This window comes from Centrocercus urophasianus, unplaced genomic scaffold, assembly GCF_019232065.1.
Source record: "Centrocercus urophasianus isolate 14NV4802_14NV808 unplaced genomic scaffold, USGS_Curo_1.0 seq_15, whole genome shotgun sequence".
NCBI lineage: Eukaryota > Metazoa > Chordata > Aves > Galliformes > Phasianidae > Centrocercus > Centrocercus urophasianus.
In genome coordinates, this window is record NW_024884697.1 from 45,653,293 (window position 1) to 45,673,370 (window position 20,078).

Consider the following 20,078-nt stretch of genomic DNA (forward strand, 5'->3'; position numbering starts at 1 on the left):
TCAGGGCACGGGGTGGCGCCTCCCGGGCCGGGGGCGCGGGGCAGGGGCAGGGGCCGGGTCGGGTGCTGCTCCCGGAGCCGCCGGGCCTCCCTCGCCGGGCGCCCGCCGCCTCCCGCCCCGCTGCCACCGGCCGTGCGGGGAGGCCGGGCACGGGGATCACAGCGTGATTCGCTTCGAGGCTGCGTGGAAATTTCCTCTCTCCCCTCCTTCCTCCTCCCCGGAGCTCTGGGCTCCATTTGTTCTTATGATTTGCACTTTTTTTCTTTTCCTTGAAAGAGAGACAAACAGACGGTAAATGGCAGCATCTTGTTTTTTGCATTATTTTGGATCGTCCGTGTAACCTCCCGGGATCTGTCTGTTAGTAGAGTAATCGGTATGTAACTTGCCGTCTCCGACTTGCAAAACACTGCGAACTCTTTCCATTTTGTGCCTCGGCAGAGGCAAATGACAGGGCTGCCTGAGGACTCTGCGCCGACTACCAGTGTCTGTCAGAGCTCTGCCTGCCTGCCAATCTGAGCGAGCTGCTGCCGGCTGTGTGTGTGCAGGAGCAGGGAGGGAGAATATGCTGGATAATTACCTCAAAACACTTCTTTACTGTACCTGAAAGGATGTAATTGGCCTTGGCTTAGATAAGTGTGTCAGCACAGTAATACCAAGTGCACAGTTTGCAGCAGAAAGTTCTCTTTGGACCGCATGTTAATGTAAGCAAAGACCTCAGCAGGTTAAAGCTGTGAATGCTTTCGGCCTGCAGATGTTGGCTCACTCCTGCCCGAAAGTTTCAGAAGTTACTGTTGGCTAAGCATATATTTACTGAGCCTGTACCAATTTCTGACTTGCTGGGTTTTAACTCTCCACCTTTCACTTTAGTTTTAAGATGTCTCCACTTGAGCATCCCTGTGCTTTGCCTTCGTATTCACATGAGGATTGACATGAGCAGAAGACAAACTTGTACAGACAGATGAATACACAGAGGAGTGGTAACGCTGCTGTCTTCCCTGTGTTCCTGTTTGTTTCTTGATAGCTTTTTTTCCTTTTTTTGTTAAATACAGTCTTACAAAGAGCTGAGAACAAAATAGCTGTTTGTTTTGAGTAGAGAAGCTGTTTTCAGATGGCCTTCAAATACTCTAATGTCTGTCTGATTTCTTAGCATCCCTCTAACATACCTGAACCCAAAGCTGTGCTCTGGTTCACTGAGTTGCACCTTAAGCCTCTGGGGCTCTGTGATAGTTCCTAGCTCATGAGCAAGATGAACACATGTAAGTGTTTAGAAATGCTTGGCAGTTGAACTTGGCTGAATTGCAACCAAAGTTCATTCTAGGGGAAAGGATTGTTTTGGAAAGGGGGAGTACAGTGATAAAATGATCTGTGCTGTGAACTTGTTTCTTCAGGTGCCTCTTTTTACTTTTTTTATGATGATTCTTAGATGATCCTAACAGCTGCTCTGTTTCCAGAGGAAAGGTGGTGAGTGTCTTTCAAGAATAACACTCAGTTAACGCTTTGGTACCTCTTCTTCAGAAAGTTTAGGAACTACTAGAGAGTGCCCTCTGAATGAAGGACTTGGGGAGAGGATATGCACAAGTATGTGACTTTGTTCTTTTTTTTTTTCCCTTCATGACTGCTGTTCAGGAAAGTTAGGGTAGTCGGTATGTAAGTGAAACATTTTGAGATTGCTCTGACCAACATCTTAAGTATGGGCCTTGAAGGCTTAACTTTAGCAGCTCTCTCAAAATTTTGCCTACCTATCTGAAATAATCTCATTTATTTCAAATAACAGTTACCTGTGCTTACGAAACATCTTCGTGGTGGCTGGTTTAGGCCTTGGCCTAAGGCCTCTTAGGCCTTGGATGACTACTTTCATTGCCCAGGTAAGGTGAGGCTGAACGCTAGTCCTTACCACAATGGAAGGAAATCAGTTACTCAGCAAGATCACTAGCATCAAGGGTTGCTGCACTTTTACATGGAGAATGGTGTCTCAGGTTGTACAGACCACAGTTTGTCCCACTTTGCATTTGTGAATTATTCTTCCTTTAACAACTCTGGACAAAGATTGCCTAGCTTGCATTTCTTTCTGATCTTTCTACTGAGTGTTTCAGTCCTTTAGGATTTTGGTGCTTTCTTTGCTTATTAGCATGTATCTTTGGCCTGTTTCATCTTATGGGAACAGTGTGAGGAATCAAGACTTGGTTAACTAGACATCTCTTCGGGCCTCTTTGTTCTTGGAGAATAGTCCAGGAATTGGCACCTTTCAAGACATGCTTTAACATTTGTTAACATGTTAATGGTTGTAAGCACTTAGCAGATTTGGAAGCTGAAGCTGGGCAGGTATTGGGGTGTTGCTCAGGTCTTCTGGTGCTGCCTGTAAGCAAATTGGGAGGGCAGTGTAAGTATCTAGCAGGCAATACTGAGTATAAGCTCTGTGAGTGAAAGTGTGTATATGTTCTTGTGTTAAACTGTTTGGATCTGTTAGGTGCATATTTTCATCAAACTGGGTTTTATTTCATATTACAAACTTTGATTATATGTTTGGTTTTGTCAGGCAACATTTTTTTGATGAAGATTCCCTTTAGACTCAAACTTCTTGTTGCAGTATTGTATTAAATGATCTCACTAATTTAGCATACATTGAGATTTCTGGTTCTGGCTAGCTGTTATTAGACTGTTTACTCCAGCTTAAGGAAAGGAATCAATGTTTAAAATAGTGATTTCTCCATAGCACTTAGATCAAGTAATTAGGCTTGGTAGCCTTTTTGTGCAGGTGGAATGCTGTTTCTTTTCCTTCCCCCTGGCAGTTCTGGGGTCATGGGAAGTCTATGGTATTTTTTTGTTGGAGGTCTTTCATTTCAGTGGGACTTCAGGAAGTCTTTTGCTTAACGTGTGCGTGCAAAGTAGTTTATGTACATGTTATCTTATGGTGTTACAGCATGTGCTTGTGTCTGGAAACACTCCAAAAGTAAGGCTAGAGAATGATGCTCTTCATCCCTTTTCTGTGAGTCTTAATAGCTCTCTACTGTACTCCGGAGCAGGATATGATAGAATTAATTTCATAAGAATGAATTGATCATTTGAGTGTTTTTACTCGCTCTTTTGCTGGTTTTCAAACTGGGGAAAGGGGTTGAGGACAATATAATGGGTATTGTTTGTCTATTGTGAGTGAATTTAAAGGTGGATACAAAGGCCAAGCAGGCAAATTACTGAATTTGGTGGAAGCAGGGTTTAGCTCTGGGCTGAGGCTTGTTTCTAGAGCAGTACTGCGTGCTTCCATTAACATCTGTTTTCTTACAAGGAAAGATGACAAAACTTCAGTTGTCTGTGAGTGACTTTCTCCTGTAATCTCAGCATCATTTCTTCAGTCTTGCTGCCCTCAAGAATACAGGACAGCTAATGTGAAGTGAAATTCACATAAATTGAATGCAATATCTAATGTAAAATAACAGCAGTATTGAGGTTTTGGTTGTGAGATGAGTTCTCTGGTGTAGCACAGATTGCTGGACTGTGTCCTTTAGGTTTGTTACTTGTCACCACAGTCCTTTATTGCAGGAAGGTAATGTTACTATGTCTTGTATCTGAGGGCAAGTACAAATTAGCAGTACTAGGAATTTAATTTCTTTCAATTCTTAACATTGGATTTTGCTAATGAATTCTGAACAGAATCACAGGAACTTTGTAGGAGTGACAAGAGTAAGTGAGAAAGTACTATGGCTTTCAAGCAGTGCTTCATTCCTGCTACTACTTCAGCCCACTTTCTTAGGCCTCTGTGGTGAACTGCAATCTATCTTTCTGGTTCTGGCAACTGAGTTCTGATCTCTTCCTCTCTGAACAGAAGGGGCTTTCCCAATTTCCCAAAGTGGATGTTCTTTAACAGTTTCTGTCATGTGAAATTTGTTACAGAAAAGTGGCAACTAAAAGGGCAGGTATCTTATAGCAGGGCAGAAAACAAGGCATACAAAGACTTGCCCAACTTCTCACTTTTCCACAGCACTAAGCTGGCAGTAATTTGTTTTAAGAACAGTGAATTCAACAGATGAGACTTGTAAGAAACACATGTTGAACTTATGTTAAGCTTTCTGTCGTGACTGTAAACTTAGTGTGAAACTTGTTTGAATGATATGTATTAGTTTTAATGTGCAGAGGCTAAGACTGGTAAGACTGTGAAGTGCTGTATTTGCCACTGAAGTAATTTTATTACTTCAAATCATGTTACAGTAATTTACCTGTTTAAAATATGTATGTTTAACAGTTTCATGCAGGAATGGAAGGAAATAATTCAGTGATGTAAATACCTGCTTTGGTGTTGCTGATCTGGGGGACTTTCAATGGTAAAAGTTTTGATGCAAGTAATGTGCCAGACAGGTAAGCATGGTGACTCATTCAGAGTTCCTGGATTGTGATCCATCTTAGAAATTAACAAAAAAAAAAAAAAAAAAAGAGGAGGTGGGAGTGAAGTACAGTGTTGATAGTCACTAGATGTGTGGAGAAAGTGTTCAACTGTTCTTCTTCCATCTACAAATGTAACGAATGAAGACAGGTATAGGTGGCTACAGAAATGCTCATCTGATCAAGATCTAAAGCTTTGCAGTGATCTGTAGAAGTTTGGGATGTTGGATAATTCAAAAATAGAAATTATCTCCTCTGTTGAGCAGCTACTGCTTTGTTACATATGACTTTATACTCTTATTTTCTTTTAATGAAATCTAGAATTTGTCTTCAGTATCTTATTCATTTTAAAAAAAAAAAAAAAAAAAAAAAAAAAAGGCAGCCCTTTTAGAGCTCCTAAAATAGCATCAAAAGAAAGGCCAAAACTTGCTAGGTCAAAATCAGTTTTTATAGGTCATCTCGTCTTATAGTTAATGAGTTCATTTCCCCCATCATATGAAATGTAGGGGCCCCTAAACTGGTGGAATTAGTTAAAAGCACTAGTCCAAATGAAAGAGGGACCCAGAAACATTAATCCAATTTGTCTTGTGACTTAATCTTGCTGCCATTTACCATACAACTGCTGCTCCTCAGAGGCAGCCCACTTTGCATATGCTTCTGCTGTTTGTTTAGCGTGTTCGGTCCCTCTTCCTGAGACAGTAGGTCTTCCTTCTACATGACTTCATCTTTAGTTAAAGGTCAAGGAAGTTGTAACTGAGGAACCATGGTTGAAAAGTTGTAGCTGCTTCTTGTCTCTTAAAGCTTCTTACTAATACTTTCATTTAGTGAAGTGTATACTTAACATATTAATGTTGTGGTTTCAGTTATTGGTGAACTGGTTCTAGAGCTCTAGGTGGCAAGCCTGAAAACAGAGGATGATAATCACTGGTGGCTTTCTCTTAAAATAACTGTTAGTGTATGTTGGAAATAAGAAAGAACAGTGGAAACTTAAGGGAATGCCAGCTAAAAAATCATCACGGCTGTCTTCTGTGCATAGGTAATCATCTTCTGGCTCATTTACAGGTTTTTTTTGTCTCAAATAGTAGTTACAGCTATAAGCGTGCTTTGAGGTAGGTCCATTCTCTTGTTCACACCGGTGTAGTGGCTTCCTGCTCTAATTGAGCCCTCTTGAAGCCATTAATTTCTTCTTGCTTATGGTCTCATTTTGATTTAACCTTCCAAGTTTGTGATTCCCTGGGGGTGGGGCAGTGGCATACCTTGTACAAGAACTATTGCTCTGGTTACTACTATATAAATACATAGCACAGTGAAACTTGGTAAGAACCAGCTGTGTTGTGTGACCGTGTGACTCCTTGACAGTCTTAAGAAAACACCTTACCTCAGTTGGAAACTGCTTTGAAACGATGCTGTAGACAGCAGTGTCTTTTTCTGGGTGACCAGCTAACTGCTCTCAAGTTCACTGGCCAAAAAGGAATCAGCCATCTTCATAAGGAGGCCCACAGTGGCATTGCTTTTATTTTTTCGGCTTAGTTATAGAGAATATAATCAAAGTGAAGAACAAGAAAACAGGCATTTGGAATCCTTATTCTGTCCCTACTGATTATCTGTTTAGATCTTATGCACACATGCTCACACATCTCATCCTAGTGTGTAGAGGTGAGCCAGAATCCTTCACATGAATGTAATTTGGTGGGAAGAGGTGAGAGGCAGGTTCACTTGTCGTCAGCTGTGCTTAAAAAATGAGATGCTTGTTATTGGTTGAGAGGAACAACCAGCTGCTTTTTCTGTTGTAGTGAGAATGTGCTTCTGCAAGCTTGAAGACTACTTCCATAGAGATGCAGTGCAGCATCTTCTGTTAGTGCTGTGTTATCCTGTGGTTGATGGACTCAAGAACTCCACATTAGATGGAAATACAAGAAAGGAGAAGGGCTCAATGCTGATGTATGTTTTACTAAATAGAAAGCCAGATATTAGAGAGCATCCTCTAAGTCAGAGCTGACAACAGTGTATGTGTTGGTGAGGCCTTCTTAATGCTGTATTCCGCTCGTATGTTTTTTCCTTTTCTTTAAAAATAAAAAAATAAAAGCATAGCTATTAGACTTCTCTTAAGGCAGTTCTTTGAATCTTGTGTGTATTCTGGTTAGTTTGTGTCTCACATGGGCTTAAGCTTCTGAAGGTACTGCGTTCAGCTGCTTTTGCTCAGTAAGAATTCAGAGCTGTCTGATAGCCTGGGAGGAAGCAAATAAAACCTGTGAAGTAAAGCCACAGCACTTAAAGAATATGCTGGGCAAGTGCATTTGCAGTGCACTTGAGCTTCTATGCTTTTTATAGCGTATTTATCATAGTCTGGCAGTTTTTTGTTTTTTTTTTGAGATTGAGTTCAGTGTTTTGTATGTATCTAATGACTTCTTAAATTCACCTATCTGAATGAAAGTAGTTCCACATAAATTAGAAGGAATTTTTCTAAAAAACAGTACTCTACACCTCATTGAAGTTTGTGGATGTTGGTTCTCTGCTTTTGAGTGTTTCTGTTTTAGAAGATATATCTATATTTTTCACTCCGCCCAGCCTTTTTAGAAAATGATCTGGAGAATGATTTCTCTAGGATACTTCTTGATGTTCTCCCTTTCTTTTTTTTTTTTTTTTTTTTTTTTTTTAAGACAATTGTTTTGTGGGTGACTGTCTCTAGAATTTGTTTACTACAGCATAAAGACCACCTTCAAGCAATTATGTACTCTCCCCCATTGAGTTAAAGATGCTTCCTTGAATGCAGATCCTGATATTCCTCAACATTGTTGTTTAGTAACAGATATGTATTTCTCTGAACAGCAGAAGATTGTAGCTCATGTACCAGACATGTGGGAGGCAGGATTTATGATCTTGAGAGTACTACGCAGAACTACCATCCCTCTGGATTTATAGCAATTGTGTGGAGTGAGAGTGATAGGAAGATTCCTATAAATTTCTTCTGAAATTTATCCTGCCTCTAGGTTGAATGTATGAAGCTTGGTTTGCTTTCTGAAATAATTCTTTAAAAAAAGTGTATAGTAAAGCTGCAACTTAAATCCGTTTTAGACCTGACTACCTGCAAGTGTGTATGCCTTCTAATTGTCACCTTGTGAATTCTTGAAGCTTGCTAGTGTTTATCATATTGGAGATGCATCCTTCTCTTGGAGACATTAATGCAATGTTTTTATCTGGAGTCTTTAAGCTCCTATCTCTAGTTTGAATACAAAATTCAAATTATTCCAAGTCATACCAAATTTCTGCTCGAATGAATTGACCTTAGTTCCTTAGTAGTGTAACGTACCTGGATTGTCTTCTGATTGTAGTTATAGCCTTTATCTTCATTTGTATACTGTTTTGGAATTTCTTATCGTTAATTCTCTCTGGTAAAAGTGAATGATAATTGATAATTTCTGAGACTTGTCTCAAATGCCTAGGAACGTAGATCTGAGCTCTGCTCTGCACTGTTTTTGTTGCAGTAACAATCTTGTTAGGCAAAGAAATGCTGAATTAAGTGTAATATTTCACTTTCTAAAAGGTATATTTTATGGAAAACTACAACGTATGCTAAATTAGTAGAAAAGCTAGGAACTGAATGGCTACTTCTGAAGTAGATTTTATTCTGGAATTACTAGTTATTCTCCTTTTTGGCTCAGCAGTGTCTTCAGGAGATGTGAGGTTCTGAACTACAACCCAGTTCAAAAGTGAACAGGGAGGATAAACGTTTAGGGGGCAGTAGTTATGTTTAGGGGGCAGTTAGCTCCTGATATGCTTTCAGTTTTATATGATATGTCTTCTTTATTCTTCTCCTTACAAAGTAAAACTTAAAACATTCTCTTAAAAAACAATGGTAGTTCCAGAATGCGCTTGACTGTGGCTATGGCATGGTAGACATTTATGCTCTTCACTGTTGCATGAGCTGTGACAGTGAATCTTTTGGAGCGGCATCCTATTGTTGTCTGTCCCAAAAATGACCTAAGCAAGTATTCTTATTTTCCATGGTTAAACCAAACTGAGTCAATGTTTTTCTTCAGCCAGTAGAACAAATGTGTCACTGGCTTTATTTGATACTGCATTTTGTCTAGCTGTGCCTGTGTTCTACCCAACTAATTCCTCTAAGTTGCTAAGAGGTAGTTTAGAATTGCAGGTTTTGGAGAGGACCTGTCCTTTGATGCTTTCACCATAAGACAAGAAATGGGTGGAAGTTAGACCTTTGGTTTATTTCGGCAGTATTGCAAATCTGGACACAGTGCTGTATTTGCAACCAGCTTTACCTTCAGGATGTACTTACACAATGAAAAATGTTGAATTGCTTCAGTTGTGCATTTCATTGTTACTTTGCTGCTCCTAGCCACAGGCGCTAATGCTTCAGTTACTTGTGCACTCTTGAGAAGTTCTAAATGCAGGTGCCTAAGTGTAGATATTGTGTCCACTTAAAGTAAAAACGGACTTGTGTATGTTAAACTTCTGCTGTAGCTTAATAGTTCCACTGTAACATATGGATTTACACACTAAGACAGTTCGTGTGACAACAATCTTTATGCTTTATTAGAAGATTCTCTAGTATAACTTTTTGTACCTGATATTGCGAATATAGGCTTTGTTCTGTGATTAAGTAGCATTTTTAAATGTCATTACAATTAATAGATAAATTCCATTGTGTGAAGTTAGATACTACTAAAATGTTCGAAGGAATCAAGGCATTAATTTTTAGTATTTTGTTTCCTGCCTTAAGTGCTGTATAAATTCAAGTTCTAATGCACTGCAGTGTTGCCTGAGGTTTAAAGTGAAAGTATAGGCAAATTATTCATCTAATATTACTGTATTTCCAAGCTGTTAAGTGTTCCTTTGCCCCTGGTTAACAAACTGACTTGGCTACTCTGCAGTAAGAGGTAAGCATTGTCACTTTTGCAGAAGTCAAGTTTGCTTTCTTTTGCTCTCACATGACTCTAAAGATAACAAGTGAGTCAATGGCTGAAGCAGTGGCTGTGCTGTTTCTCACGTTTTGGAATGAGGTTGAAGGGACTGACCGATTACTACTTCTGCTGTATGATTCTTGGAAGGTCGGGGATGCTGAATGGTTTTTAAGCAGGTGCATGGTATTCTTTGTATGAATTGAGGGTAAAAAACAAACAAACAAAAAAAACTCCTTGGATTAGGAGTTGCTCTGATATAGGAATCACAGAATCATTTGAGTTGGGACCTTTAAAGACCATCTGGTCCAACTCCCTTGCAACAAATGGAGACACCTACAACTTGATCAAGATGCTAAGAGCCCCTCCAGCCTGACCTTGGGTGTCTCCCTGGGGTGGAACATCCACCACCTCTTTAGGCAATCGGTGCTGGTGCTTTACTGCCTTCACTGTTTGTTTGTTTTAAAGTTTCCTTATACTCAACCTAAATCTCCCACTTTTAATTTGAAACCATTTCCCCTTGTCCTGTCGTAACAGACCCTGCTAAAGAATCTGTCTCTTTCTTTCTTAGTGCTCTCTGTTAGATACTGAAAGGTTGCTCTTGGATCTCTCCATAGCCTTCAGCATACATCTGCTCTCCTTCAGCTAGGAATGAATGAAAGGAAGGGAGGCTTCTCTGGGAAGTGTAGAGAAGATTTTCTGTTAGTTTTGTTTTAGTTTTAATTTATTTTTTAATGATACACTGCTGTTTAGCTTTAGCTCTATCATCGTTCTTCTGAGAAAAAGAGATAGAAGACATCTTGGTTATGGGATTTCCCAGTTGGTAACTATTTCTTACTTTACTTGCTTCACCCAAGACTGTGTGTGTATAAATAGCTAATACTGTCCCAAACTATCTTACCGTTAGCCTGTTCAATTACTTTGGTGGACTGAAAGGAAGGTTTGGGGAACTGTTAAAAATGTTTATTTATAATTGCCACTAGGGCACTGTGACTTCCCAGAATATTAGAGTGCTTGTGGCTCTTCTGTTATTTCAGTTTGTCGCCTTATGGCTTAGACATCAGCCCTAGTAATGTATTCTTATTCTCTCCTTGAAAGAAAATAAAGTTCCTCAAAGTACACAGTAGAGGTTTTTCTTAGTTTTTGTGGATCTCATTTACTTCCTCTGGTATATCCAAGTATACGTATGTACTGACAGTAGAAGTTGTACACTACCCAGCAGAGCTGTTGTGCAGCTGTGGGTCCTGCTGTTGTCTTTGGGGAGGTGCAGAGATGGAGAGCAATACTGACTCTGATTCAAACCTTGTATTGTAATGTGTGGCTTGCACTTGTCATGGGCATCTAGTAGAACTATGCTGAAATTCTATCAATTTGTTCAACATCAGTATATATCAGTAAGCTGGTACTCTTCTCAATGCATTACAGAACATGAGGGTGACAGGCTGGAGCAGGTTCAGTGGAGAGCATCAAAGTGATCCAGCCACTTTAATGTCCTTTACACCAGGTGAGAAGAGATGAAGGGGAGGTCTTCATCCTGGAGGATGGACTTCAATAAGGGGAGAACTAGTAGTGACCACTGATAACTGTGGACAGGCTGTTGAGAATACTGAGCCAAGGCTCTTCGCAGTATGTGGAGGGCAGGGTGGGCAATAGACAGCAGGATTGAGTAAAGTAACTGGATTTAAGAGTTCAGTAATTCAGCGCTGGAGTTCTCAGAAATGAAGAAGCTGTTGCATGCATACCCTGTCCATGGTACTGCAGGTACAGCCTGTGCCCCTCTGCAGCTTTAGTAAGCCTGAGAACGCAGCAGGAGCAGTGGTGGTGGGACTGAAGGTGGATAGATTGTGTGAGTATTGGCTTTTTCTCTTCTTTTTTTTTTTTTTTTTTTCTCCTGTAAGGTTTTCTTTTAATTTGCCCTTTGAGCTTATATTTCTGTGTGAAGTCTCAGGAGTAGTAACAGCCCTGTTTGTGGCTAAATGCTGGTTTTTGTAGTTGTCTCACTGTGTAGCGAATGAGAAAGTGAGCACATTTCTTTTCTTTCTTTTTTTTTTTTTTTTTTTTTTTTGTTTTTTGTTTTTGTTAAAAGTGCAATTTTATTGTAGGTAATCCAAAATAACTTCTACTTGTATCTGCAGGTATGCTGTAATTTTTCTTATAGCAGAATTTCAAGTCTCAATTTTCTGCTTAAACCGGGATCTTTAAGTACCTTGCTGGTGATCAACAGAGTTATGAATCAACAAATAAAATATAAAATTAACTGTTGAACACTGCTGTGGTGGTTCATAGCTTCCCCAGTATCCCCTGAGAGCATGCAAGCAAGAAAGGAAATCTAGTCCTAGCACCAAAATGTAATTCTCTTGTTCCCTGTTCTCTGCTTATAGATGTTATCATTTATAATAGTTAGTTTAGACCTTACAGATATTCTTTTTCATGCTTGGGAATTTTCTTTGGGTAATTAGGGAAGTTTTTAAACTATCCCTTTGTTATGATGAAACTGCTGTTAGATGGAAGCATAAGGATGCAAGTAGTAAATTATGAAAAAAAAATTACTTGCTCTAAAGAAAAAAAAAAAACCAAATTGTAAAGAATTCTCACTTTTTTAATTTTTGCTTACTATGGTTTGTGGTGGTTTAGTGGCACTTGCAAATGAAAGCTGATTATGGATTAGCAAACTAATACAGATATTTGTAAAATATTCAAAACCCTTAAAGAAAGCTGTGAAGAAATACAGTGTTTGAGAACTTTTTGCATGTTCAGTAATATTCTAAAATTCTTTGTCCATCAAGCAAGTTTGGCAAGAATAACATAAATTATCGTATTATACCTTAATTATGGCCTGGAGGAATGAAGACGTAATTTAGTCTTCAAGTTGACATTGGTTTGTGCCTTTTCAAAACAAATGGTAACTTAGTGTGGTAAGGGCAAACTGGGGTACTGTGTGTACTGCATATCTGGACTGCAGCTGACAGATATGATAAGTAGTTTACGTATCATGGTCACAACTAACCCTGAACTAGATCTGGGCACCAGCTAAAAGGTCAGAGTTCTTAAACTTTCGGTGACTACTGGAGTACTGAAGTTCTGCAAACCACGTTATTTTAGCTTTCTTCTGTAAGAAGAACAGAGTAAATGAAGGACAGGATCTTCTGAATATATAAATTCTTTCTTGGAAGCATTGAATGTAACAGTAGATTTTCTATTGCAAGTTGTTGCCATTTGCCTTCTGTATAACTTATCAGTGAATTACATATATATTTTGACTATTATTAGAAATATTGAAAATAAAATTTTAATATAGTTCTACTGTTTCTCCATCTAAAAATGCTTAGCTCAAATGTTGTTTTTGAAGAATATGTGTAGGGGGAAACCACTTACACTACATCAGTGGTTTTGTAGCATTGTCCTTTTATAGTTAATTAGTATAAGAGTATGATTCTGAAAAGCAAAGCAACCCATAAAGGTTGGAAAGAAGTTGAGAAGCAGACTTTGTTATCATGTATCTTATGGTGAGAAATGAACTTCTGAGGTTTTTTTTTTTTTAAGCTTATTTTATCAGTTGATGTATTTTTTTTTTTTTAGGGCAAAATGCATTATGAGAACTAATTCTAGCAATGAATGACTTCAGCTGAATCTAAAATGCTTGATATCATTTACACATGTAATGGATTTTGCCATTTATACCTTAAATTAGTGTTGAACTCTAGGCAAGACTAAGTGCAAGGTTTGTAGGCGCGTCTAAATGGGAAGCAAGTGCGGTTGGGATGTTCAGCAGCTGTAATGCTGCATATAGGCACACTGTGATAGTTCTGTAATAGGTACTTAAAAGATCTTTGATCCCTGTTTAAACTGCTACAGGATGTTTAATTTACTGAGCAGGTATAGCATGAAGAAGGCTCTGTTGTCCTCCTCCCTTGACTGCAAAGACTTGGCTGTTAAGGGTAACGTGCGATGCATTCTCTTGCACGAGTATCACAAAAATCTGTTCTTGCTCCTTCCCCTATTGGTGTAACTGTTGGCTTCCTCTGTAAAACCGTAGTTGATCTTGAACTTTCAAAACAGCCACATTTCTTTTTGCCTTTTACTGAAAGATGATGTAAATGATAAGTAGTTCTTATGCATAATTTTAGAACAGTTTTTAAATGGATTTAATAAACTTTTCTATTTTGGTAAGAATTTAGGGTATCAGAATTTGGGAACAAATGCTGCATGTACTACAGAGCCTATTTATACTTTAGCAGTCAATAATCACTGAGCTTTGGAAGTACTGTATTATGTCATCCTGTCCCACTGTGCAAAAGTATGCTTTGCTATGAGCTGGCTGAAACTGACACCGGGGATTATTACAGGTGTGCAAGGCTTGGTTACAGAGATGGTATCTTGATGTTAAACTAGTATGCCTTTTTATTATTGCCATTGGTCTAATAAGGTACCATCTCAGCCTACAAACCTAGCAGATGTTCTTAAACCATGGTGGCTGCTTTGGCGTAGGATAGGAGTGTATGTGAGACACAGGGATGTGATTTCTCAGTCTTTGGGAGCCCCAGGGCTCAGCAGCAGTGCACTAAGCTAGGAGAAAGACAAGTTTTCGTTTCCTGTATATGCATTCTCACCCCTTCTTGTGAGTGTCCTTGACCCATGCCCTGCTGTTCAAGGGTGGCTGCTGTGGTCTCATGCTTTGTTTTTGGTATTAATACACTTGTGTTCAAGTTCAACAAAATGACTTGTGATTTGAAGGGAAAAACCATAATTATAAGTAAATGTTATGTCTTCTTCTGTCTCATGTACTGTGGTCTTAATCAAGGAATTAAACATGCAGTGGCTGTCAATGCCCATTTAATAGTGTTTGGAACACTCTTCAGGCTTTCACTAAAATTATCTTCCTATGAAAATCGGAAAGCTAAGCTGTAATTTTCATTGAAATGCGACTTTTGAGCAGTAGTACTTTACCTTGGGTCTTCTTGCAGGATTGGTCTTGGGGAGCAGCAGGAGAGCCTGGCAGCTGTTGTAATCTATAATCCTAAGGAATGGGGGCAGTGGGAAGAGCGTCTCTGCTGCTGTCGTCAGACTTTTTCTCCCGTGAGAGGACGTTACTCTTCTATTTCTCTTGCTTTGGATTTCTTCTCCGTGCTGCCTACCCCACCCACTGAGAGTTTCCTTCCAGAGTTTGGGAAACGAGTTGCTGACGTTCCAGTGGCAACAGGAACGCTTCATCCATTTCTGAAGGTTTGCTGTTAGTGTGAGAGCTGGGAATTATCTGACTGGTGCTCTAGTCTAAATTTGGGAACGATGATGTAGTTGAGACGTGCATACATCTCCAGGTTTCAATAAACAGAGTGAAGGAAAGCAGTAAGAAAAGCCCCCAAAATTAAAGCTGCTCTTTATTCACCCTGACTTTTCATTGCCATATTAATGTTTTATAGATGGTCTGAACTGTTTCTTCCCATATGCATTATAGTATCAAATAAAACTCTTGATAACGTCTGATTTATCTATCTGCGTGCAGAATATTGATTACAGGCCTTTTTTTCACTTTTGTGCCTAAGGAGAAAAAACTAACCTGACTTTCACATTCACATTTTCTTGTTTAAAATGCAGGTAAACTTTTCCTTCTGCTATGTGTTGTACACGTTATTTTATCCTCTCCATTACTGTATGCATCTGGGCTTTATGCAGATATATATTAAAAACTTGGAATGCGTAGGCTGTTGCAGTGAGGTGGCTACAGCTCTTGTCAGGAAGCAGGTGACCTGGGTGCTTTGTTGCTGAACATGGTCCTCCTCACCCCCCAGGTCTCAAGAAAAGATAGTTCTGTGACTATTTTGTTGATTAGAAAAATGGTTTTGAGAAATATCTTTTTAAAATCTGGAGTATGTCTTTGGTGTGGTGACTTTTCATTATTATGAAAGTGGAAGTTTTTATTGGAGGCAGCAAAAGCACTCCTCTGCTGTTGGAACATCAATGACTGTTTTTTGGTTGCCCTCTGAAGCACATAATTGCTATTCAGCACCTCACAGATGAAGGCTAAACCACACGTAAAGTTGCTGTTATTAGATTTGTAATCACACAGTAGCCTGCACAAAAGTGACAGGGCATGATGACCCACTGTTGTATTTTCTAATTTCTGCATGCACGTATCCAGTGGAGTATCTGTTTAAAAGACTAAATTTCAGAGATTTCTCATCAAATGAAATTTAATGCTTAACTGCTCTTGAAAAACAAATACAGCATGTCAGATTGCAGGTAGAGTTGGCTGCCCTGTGGTTTATAGGCATGGTAAGCATAAATGTAAAAAGCACCCATTTGTAACTGATTCTGGTTCATTGTCACTCAGCCTCCTGACACCAAGACCCTGGAAATTCTGAGCACTAAAACAACAGATTGAGAGGGTTATTTTTCTTTTTGAATGCCGCTGCTGAGCTTATTTGGGTTTATTTATGTATTAATATTTCAAATACCTTGATTAGTGGGTGTATGTTGCTGTATGTAATAAGCATGCCTGCCAGCCATTTTCTGTTTTTAAAACGGAATTTACAAATGGTCTTCCTTTACACTGGTAGTGTTGGTTGTATTTATGAAGAACAGTTTTAGGAGATGTGCAGTGATGTTCTAGTTGCATCCAAAATTCAAACAACAGAAGCTTACTATGTGGAACATCTTAAGGAAAAGAAAACATTTCAGGAAAATAGTCATAACCAGTTGAGCTCTGAAAACTGGAGTCAGCAATCTCAAACCTAAACTATGGGGTTGTGGCAAGGGAAAAGGGTGCTGCTTTAATGCTGACTGGATTCTGTGTAGTGGTCTTGTATATGGATCTGGCCGCAGTGAATAGCTGTGCCTAGAGCAGCCTCTCTGTTTGGCCTGTGTAGCTAAAGGAATAATAAACAGCTGCTCCAACCAGGCTTTTTCATTCTGCATCTCCTGGATTTAAGAATTATTTGTCGTGTATGTGATAGACTGTATGGCTGCTTCCAGTGTGAGGCCTGTTTTGGAGTATTTTGTGCATTCAGACTGCAGTTCAGTGTTAATGACTTTCAGAGTAAAGCACCTGATAGTAGTTATTTATTTGGAGAAATCCCTGCAGATTTTTTTTTAAACTTTATTTCTTTATGACCCACCCCATTTTAATATGGCCTCAACTTCTCTAGTAAAAGTCCTTGGAGTTCTGTTCTCTGTTCTGTGACCAGCATTTTGAAAGAGAGATCTTCTAAAAGGCTGATATTGGTTTGCCTTACTGCCCAGCAAACTAAGGTGTTGCTGTAACCTACTGTCTGGAACATACTTCAGCAGGGAGTTGGATGAGATGGTCTCCTGAGGTTCCTTCTTGCCCTTGTGATTCTATGATTAAAGCGTTCTGGGACTTGATAGTTTGAGAGTTCATTTGAATCTCTATTCTGACTTGTTTCTTTAACCTAGCGAGGTTGGTCATGCTTCTGGCATGAATTTGACGTGAAGTTTTTGGTGGTTATCACTTTGCTGGCTGTGCGGTCTGGTACTGAAACAGATCCTCGTAAACAAAGTTTTCTGGTTGTGCTGGAGTGGAGAAACTTGGAGCAGTATAAAGATGCAGTTTACGAAATTCCTTTCCTTGCCTGAGACATTATCTATGGCCCACAACACAAAAATCTGTTACTAGTGGCAGACAGCTATGTTTCTTCCTGTGCTTTTTCTCATGGGAGTGAATTGGAGCAGTGATCATTGAGTCAAGGGTTTTCAGAAGGCACTAGAGCCTTTCAGAGGAGGCATAACGGTATAGTAGGGTATGTTTGTTGGCAAGGAGGTTGGTTGGTTGGTCTGTTTGCTTGTTTGCTTTCCCCCTCTTCCTTGATCCTGGTATCTTTAATCATGTCAACTTTGGATTATGTAAACTGCCTATTACAAAGGCAAAGATCTCTGGAATCTTCTAGGGAAGACTACAAGGCAAACTTGTTCAGTTTAGTTTTCAGAAAGGTAAGAAATAGTTCATAGGTGTAGCCAGATTTTACTGAGCTCTGTTTATTTAGCTTTTGCAGAACATGTGTGAGTATGATCTTTTTCCATCTAGTGGGAGTCTTGACGTGTGATGTTAGCTACCAGATGAGAAACACAGACCCATCAGTTGGCTGTTCAGACTAGGCTTATGTAGCCTCTCTTGTTTGGAGATGTGAAGAGGGAAATAGCAATACCTCTAATTCTTTGCAGAGCTCTGTGTATTGTGTTGCTGTTCTTTGATTCCAGAACTGACTTTGGTCACTCTACAGATAATACTTATTTTCAAGAGTGAAAAGTACAGAAGGGACATAATCTGTATGAAAAATGTCTGAAAAAGCCCTTCTAATCAGGCAGTGCAAGGCCATGAAATGTATAGACTGAGTTGTTTCTTTTTTCCTTTAAGCAATTTTCATTTGTGGCTGCTGCTACAGATTATGCCTTGACTTGTGGTAGATAAGGAGGTATGAGGTGTTTGGGTGTGATTATGGGAGATACTGCTCTGTCTAGAAGCAAAGCTTTGCTTGTAAATCTAATCACAGAATCTCAGGGGTTTGAAGGGAGCTCAAGAAATCATCTCATCCAACCCTCTGCTGAAGCATGTTCTTTACAGGAGGTCACACAGGTACACGTTTGGTTAGGTCTCAGGTATCTCCATAGAAGGAGACTCCACGACTTCTCTGGGCAACCTGTTCCAGTACTCCATCCCTTTTGCAATAAAGTCCTTCTATGTGTGTGTATGAAACTTCCTGTGTTCAAGTTTTAGGGCATTACTCCATGCCCTATCATTATGCACCAATGAGTAGAACCTGGCCTCAAAGTCATTGCGTCTGTCAAGCTGTAGTAATCACGAAAGCGAGTATATAAAAACATTAGTCAGTTCTTATAGATAGGAAGTAATATCAAGATGTGGAAGGGTTTTGGTTTACAAAACAATTTGAAGTCATTGATACGTATTACATGATCCTTGCTTCCTTTTGTGTTTCTGAAAGTGTGGAACTTTGTAATAAATCAGGCTGATACTGTGATCAAGAGCTGCTGTACTGGATCAGCGTAGAATTCCCTAGTGTCGTGTTTTGCCATGGTTGGTGACTGGTAGCAAATGCTTTGCGAAAGAATACAACATCGACGCAAACATGGTGTTGCTTACTGGTAGCGGTCTAAAGTCTTTAATTCTCCAGCTCAGGGAACGTGGAGAGCAGCAGCTTCCTTGGCAGTGTATTTTGTGGTGTTAGAGCCACTCACTCAACGCTGCTTCTTCCACCCGTGGCAGTTTGTGCGATTAGTTTTTAGCCTTCTAAATTCTGTCACCTGCAACTTTTGGCGTGGATTTTCACAGTTTAACCAGACACCGTGTGGAATGTTGCCTTCATCTGTCAGTTTTAAATGTTTTTATTTCTGTTTAAAGCATGTATTTGCTTACTGCTTGATAACGTATGCATGTTCCATTTGTCTTCTCTTTGACACTTATGTTGTCTCACTTGCTCTCAGCGCCCTTTTTTCCAGCACGTCAGTTTTGTCCATCACGATACACTTTGTAATTCTTGTTATCCTTCTCTATTTTATTTCCTCCCACATGTGGTAATAAAAGAGTTGTCTCAAGTATGGGGTGCAAGAATTCTGTCTGTTTCTACGTGTCCCACAGTCTGTGACATTCTTCAGAATTATTTGTGAAGTGTGACTTCTCTCCATGAATAGCTGGGTATTTCTCTTGTTCTGTCTGCCTCCTGACTGTCTGGCTCTGACTTGCATGGCCATTGGACTTGATTACAGGCTAAACCTTGAGGGCTTCAGGCTTTGCATCACTTGCTCACAGCTGGAGAATCTGACCTGTTACTGCTTATGAGCAGATGCTTCTTTAGGTGCTTTATGTCTGACTGGAAGCCAAAGCGTACCTCTGATTCTGTAAACCTAGTGGGAGGAGATGCAACGATGTTTAAACTACTTATTTTATTGGAAATATCTCAGCACTTTTTTAACCAAGTGTGCGCTTTTTCTTTAATTAAAGGAGACAAAGTTCCTTCTGAGAAGTTTTTACAGGGATTTACTGCTCTTAAAATCCTTGTACGGCAGCTGTCTGTTCAACAGCATTGTATGAACTCATTGGCAGAAATTTTAAGTATGGGCTCCTGGGCTGATAGCTGCATTGCTCTCAGTCCTGTGTGTACTACTGAGCAGAGGCTCTACAAACAATTTCTCTTCTGAATTTATAGAGAAAAGCCTGGTCAAATTTTTAAGCAAAACACCATTAAAAACAGCCTAGAACTTGTTCTTTTGCTTAATGTTTGTCAGGGCATTTACCTTTCACTCTATTTAAGTTTGATTTGAAATAATCTGATGAAGCATTAATGGTGTTTGGGTACAATAAATCTGCACTCCTCATCTGTCCTTACTAAAGCTTGTATTTAGAAAAGGTCTGAGATAAAATCTAGAGGTATTAAGGGAAAATGTTTTTGCCAATTTTTCAGGCTGTATGTATTTACACACTGAGGCTTTTATGATTGTTCTCTAATAAACGGAGGCAAGAAATCCCAGTTGTAGACAACTATTTAATACAAACAAGATTTTTGTAGTATACAGTGGCTGCAAATTGCAGTTCACACACTGACGTTACAGGTTTCTAGATCTTACTGTCTTTCCAAGTTGTGAGTTTTCCTTGAAAAATGGAAATACAATTTGGTTAACTTTGCCTTGGTGCTTCTAAAGAGGGGAAAAAAGCAGCTTTGTTCTTGCTATACTAAGTAAGGAACAATTTGAACCGTGAGATTCTTTTGATTCTCTCTTGTTCTTCCCTATTCCAGTCAAGAAATGTCTAGACAA

The 20,078-nt window shown here is 39.4% G+C and overlaps 1 protein-coding gene across 10 annotated transcripts in view; it reads left to right on the forward strand.

Annotated features, from left to right (window-relative positions):
• The window catches only part of CNOT4 (CCR4-NOT transcription complex subunit 4), a 68,621-nt gene that overhangs the window by 841 nt on the left and 47,702 nt on the right, over positions 1 to 20,078 (forward strand). The gene's annotated exons all lie outside the window — the stretch shown is intronic.